Source organism: Bactrocera neohumeralis, chromosome 2 (genome assembly GCF_024586455.1).
Source record: "Bactrocera neohumeralis isolate Rockhampton chromosome 2, APGP_CSIRO_Bneo_wtdbg2-racon-allhic-juicebox.fasta_v2, whole genome shotgun sequence".
Taxonomy (NCBI): Eukaryota; Metazoa; Arthropoda; class Insecta; order Diptera; family Tephritidae; genus Bactrocera; species Bactrocera neohumeralis.
Window position 1 is genome coordinate 76,141,551 of NC_065919.1, and position 6,000 is coordinate 76,147,550.

Consider the following 6,000-nt stretch of genomic DNA (forward strand, 5'->3'; position numbering starts at 1 on the left):
TTGTTTATTGACCTCACCGTGTTTGAACTAAAAAGATGCGATGTTTTCAGATTACCGTAGTAATGACTGAGATAAAAGCTTAACGATTAACTTTGTGCCCATATTGTAATGATTTTTATAAGCCATGTAAAACTTCGATTAAATCCATGGTCTCTTAGAAAAGTTGTTCAGAATGATCCATAGATGCGATTTTATAATAAAAAAATCGACCTGCTCTATTAAGTACACCACACAGACTGAGAAGTCAGTCAATTCGCAAACAATTCATGCAGTTTCATTTATTTTTAACCCGATACATTATTTTGAAGAAACATAGTATTCTTATTCGTCAAATGGGGTCGATTTTCCTGATTTCGACTTAGAAGTACATACATTTAATTTAATATCTATATATGAGTCAGTCATGCAAATTTTTTACCTTTTTGTCGATAAGAACTAATCTAAGCGAACGCTCAAAACATCGACTAAGACTCAAAAGTGTACGGTTCTATAGGTATAATTCAATAATGGCACAAAATTTAACTATCACTCGCAGTTATGAAGTTCAAGAACAATGAATTCAAGCCTTGGTTGGACAGACTGTACTAAATAATAACTAAAGATCTTCGATGACTGATAACCGCCAAATTTAAATTAGGAAATAACTTTTACAATCACCCAATCTCAATGTCAACTGTCAGGTAATAGTTGCTTCAGTTACCTAACTGTGCTTTTGTACCTTCTTCCACCTCAGTACACATCACAGTTGATCTAAAGTGGAAACTTCTAAATCACGGCAAAAGTACAAGTTAAAATATAAAATATTTTCTAAAATATTACAACTCCCAACAAACGAAGTATTACATCAAATTAAATCTTTCGACTATAAGAGCAAACATACAGTGTAGGCTATTTCACCGGACAATGACTGCTTCACAAACAATTGGCGAAGAACAATAGATAAGGTAGTATTAAATCTTGTTGGAATAAAAGACGCTTTTTTATATCAACAGTCAGGTATATTTTGAATAAAATTGTTATAACAGGTACCTGATTTAGGGGAAACAAAAGAAAAGTTGTAACATTTAACTACCTGATCACTTGCGTCACTTCTCTAACTGCGCTTTTCCCTACCTGTTCCACTAAGCAATCGAAAACTCGTTGTCTATAAAAGGGACATCACAGGTGATTTAAAGTCATAAGCTCACAAGCACTCGCTGAGAAAAGTTCCAATTACTTCCGCAAAATTATTAGTAATACTTTTAGATATTTAAAAAAAAATGGTCACCCACGGAATTACACTGACACAAATAGCTGAATACATCGCAATGGTCACCAACGGCAGATTTGAGAAGGTTACAGAGCTTAACCGAAGAGGATTCTACAAACGTTTCTGCGCAGCACAGGACTTTGAGGGACTGATAGGAGAAGATATTATAACCAACATGTATAACTCGATTGACGAAATTGATTACTACGAATGGAAAACGAAAATTCACGAAGTTCGGCGTTCGTCAACACCCTTGCTGGGTTCAGAAGCACCAGAGATATTACTTGTGCCTTTCGAAAAGGAGAGTGCCGCATTGTTTATGCTAATGGGAAACAGAATAATCGAGTCAGAAGAAAGCTACGAAGAATCATTGGACGATACAGTTATCTCTACCACTGATACAATGGATTACTGCGACTGGAAAATGGGATTTGAGGAAGTTCAACGGTCATCGACACCTTTGTTTGGACCTCAGGGTTCAGATATGTTATTTCTGCCATACGAAACGGAGGATGCAGCTGTGTTTATGTTGATGGGTCAAAGGATTATCGAGTCGGAATATTAGTTTTAGTTTGTTATGTATAAAATAATATTTATGTTTAAGAAAAATTGTAAATATAGACATATGGTTGAATTATATTATCAATTATTAAATAAACTTGTTAATATAGCTTCAAAAGAAATTTACATTTTAATTGAATAAATGAGATACCTATCAAATTCCTTGTTTCCAAATAAGGAAGCTTAAATTCAGATTTCGACACGCGCTTATTATTTAATATTAGAGTCCACAGACCCCATTTGCTTCAAAAATGCCACTAAACGTATTTGAAGGCATATTCCTTAAAGCTTTTCTGAATTGCCTTAAAACATTTTAGGTCCATTTGCAGTCCACTTTCTCTCTTTAAATTTCACCAACAGCAATGTTTTATTTTTTCAAATAACTGTAAAATTTATGAATAAAATAAAGTTGCCAACTAAAGCAATACCCGGCAGCTGGTTTAATTTTTTAAACCAACTCCAGCTACCTTGTCTCTGCCGGATCCCTTGTCATGTGTGGTTAAAATGAGGTGTCAGAACTGTGGTTGTTGGCTGTGGAGCCAAAACCAACCGGAAAACTAAAGCACAAACGCGCCCACAGCATTTATAAATAAATATTTAAGTGGGAATATACATACTTATTTACATATAAAAATTATAAAATTTATACGTGTAACATTGCGGTCCACACGTGTGTTTCCTTTGGGGTACTGTTGTGTGGCAGTTGGCTCTTTAAGGTGTTCGGTGTGTTGTTGTTGTTTTTTTTCATTCAAATTGCGAACATCATCTGTTTCACTCAATTCTCATATTCTAATGGGCGTAGACTCCGACTCCACACAAAAGTGACTCCTCGTCGAGCTGTCCCAAGTGGCAGTGTTGACTAGTGTGTTAGTGTTGCCACAAGATGGACATTTCTAAAGGCGGCTCTTCCATATTTCATGAGCTCACATCTGAAGTTGATAATTGTAGTCGGTGCAATGTGGGCTATGTCGGTTTGAGTTTGTTTAATAAATAAGCTGTTAGTTTAGTAGGTAATTTCATTAACTAAAGCTTCTCCGAGTAATTTGTTGCTAAGTATGGTTGAAGTACTGCTATGCAACAAGAGAAAACGTTAACTTTTGTTGACCCGAAGCTATTTTACCCTTCACAAATAAAAAAAAAGGCACTACAAGAATTACATTTTTATCGGTAAGCTTTTATGGAAGCTGTATGCTATATATAGTCCGATATCGTTCCAAGAAAAGGGAGCTCCTTGAGGGAGCTTTTCAAATTTTCAAATTTCAGATCAATGCCTCAAAAACTGAACTGAAAGTCAGCTCGTCATCCCGATCATTTGCATATACATATATTTTATAGGGTCTCCGACGTATACTTCTTGTTGTTACAAACTTCATGCCAAACTAAATATACCCTACTGAGGTTATAAATATGGTGAGAAATTCTTTCTTCTAAAGAAAATACGTTACCTGTCTATAAAAAGTTTCATCGTTTGTAGAAATTTTAGAATTCGCAGAACTATCCCCGAGAGAAAGATGGAGAGTATTTTCATCTTTTTTCCACTCTTGTAAAACTTTGCCTGTTCCATCAGGTATTTAAGCTCTCACATCATTGATTTTCCTTCTAATGGCCCTCACGCTTATAGGTACGACTTCTCAGCAAGAATTGGTTCCAAAAAACCGTTAAAACATCTGCTTTACCTGTGGCTTTGTCCTCTAAACAATAAAGTATCGCGGCGTCATTTCATACTAGAATTAAATACTTATTTCAACAAAGTTTAGGCGGGTAGGTATATAGATTGGCTATCTGAAGACTCATCTAGTTCTTTAGGAGGACCATTATGAAATCAGCGGGACCAAAATTCCCTCACTATATTGCTTCCTCTCTTAAGCACCCCTAGCTTCTGAGTTTAACATGAGCATGGAAGTCCAGATACGTTTGAACGAGGACCAAGCGTCTTCAATGATTTTGAAAGAAGTTTGGAATGTTTATTTCACGTTGACTTTAGCGTTTTTCTATTCCTAAGCCCTGATTTTATGTTAATACTGGGTTCATATTTTGTTTAGAAGAAAAAATATTTACATTGATTATAACCTCAAGCAATATTTAGGACACCAGAGCTTTTATTGGCATCTAAGATGATATTTTGCAGTTCTATTTCAGCCACAGTTCCATTACTCCGCCAAGACTTGATCTGGGTTCCAGGCCACAGGAACATTTTCAGTAACGAAAAAGCAGACGAGTTGCCAAAGGCAGGAGCTTTCCTAAACGAATCCGAGCAGAGCTAATTCCAAGCCCACTAGGATTGAGCAGGAGAGAGCTCAATATACAGGTTGCAAATAACAGATGGAAAAATATAACAAAGTGCAATATAACTAAACAGTTATATTTTTAAATAGGTCCAGGAAAAGTATATACAGACTAACTGCTACCATAACTGGGCACTGGCCATTTGGAGAACATGCATCCAAAATGGGTATGCCCTACAACAACATATGCCGAGCAGGGAACAAGGAAACAATTTTCCACTTTCTCTGTGAATGCCCAGCCCTATTGCAGATCCGACACAGAACTCTTGGAATCCATCAAGCAGCAAACCTTTAATGGATGTCTACAAAAAGCATATCGGACATTAGTAGCTTCATCGAAACCACAAAATGGTTTGAAAGAGGCGCTGAAACGGGATAACAATAATAAAAAGGTCTACGACAAGTGTGCATCAAAATGGCACAGCTAGTGCTAATTGAGCCCGAAAGATAGCAGATCTGCACTCCTACCTACTTATCTACCTCTATTTCAGTTATGAACGTTCAGGAGCTGACAATATCCGAAGCTGAATGCTTGAATGAGTGATTGTCACTCCCAGATAGAAAGAACCTCATAAAATTATATCAGAATATATGATCCATCATATATTAGATATATGTAATTAGAGTTCTCATATAAAAGAAAAAAAAAAAAAGTTTAATAACTAAGTATTCGAAGGTGAAGGTGACGTTCAAAATGAATATTTGAATACATACCTCATTAGATTAGGTATTTCGTTCAAATATTCCACAGTCTAATAGCTTCTTCTTAGAAAAAGAAGCACAAATGACAGAAAATGAAGAAATGTATGTAAGCCATTTTACGCTCAGCATTTACATACAGACTTGCCTATTACCAGCGCAAACCCAAATTTAATTAGTGCCATAAAAAGTATAAATTAAAATTTAATTTTCCGAAATTTATTACGCCGACATAAATAAATTGTAACAACAAGCACGAACAGCTAATCTTTATGCTAATAAAACAATAACCAAAAACATTTCAAACAACTTTTATCCATTTACACTGCCCTAAGCCAAGGTTAATGCACTGCGAGACCAACTATTGCGCCGTATCGTTCACTCCGACCAGCATATGGAGTCAATATTTAATAGCTGCTTTCGGACAAAATTTATAGAATGACAGCTAAACAATGCACAGCTGGTCAAAGAGCTGATTGGCTTCTGATTATCTTTGTTGCGCTAATTAACAGCCTTCAGGGGCATTTTTGGCTAATTATGGATAATTGATCGCCTTTAACATTGCAGCACAGCAGCGGCGGCGGCACTAACAACAGTAACCACAGCACACAAGCCAACAAACGCACACGCGCACTCTCACTCTCACTTACGCACACTAAAACATAGACACACACACAGCGATGCCGGTAAGAGAGCGGAAAAAGGTAACAGTGATAAGGATAAGGACACTGAGGTATTTATACCACTAACTCATATGCGATGAGTGCTTGTGGACTGATGTGGATGCAGATATGTGTGTATAAACATGTGTACATACATACATGTATGGTATTTTCGTTTAGATACCCTGTTGGAAAAAGAGTACTAGGTAGAGATGTTTCTAGTTCAGTACTTTTGTAATTTCGAAGAATTCGGACAACGTTTAGTAACAATTGGAGGATTTATATAGTTTTAAGCTTATTTTGAAATGGATGAGACACTTTGAATAAAGCTTTTACATATCAGCTGACTCCGAGTACTACTCAGGAACGGGTCCTATCGTAAGAACATACACTAACTTGGACTTTGTTTCTTAAGACATGTCTAACCCCGATTTTCTCAGAGATTGTCAACTGCGCAAGAAAATGGCGACCTCAGTTCTTGGAGGCCTAAATATTTAGACATGTTTTTGGTTTAAAGTTATAGGCCAACTGAAAATTTCACGGC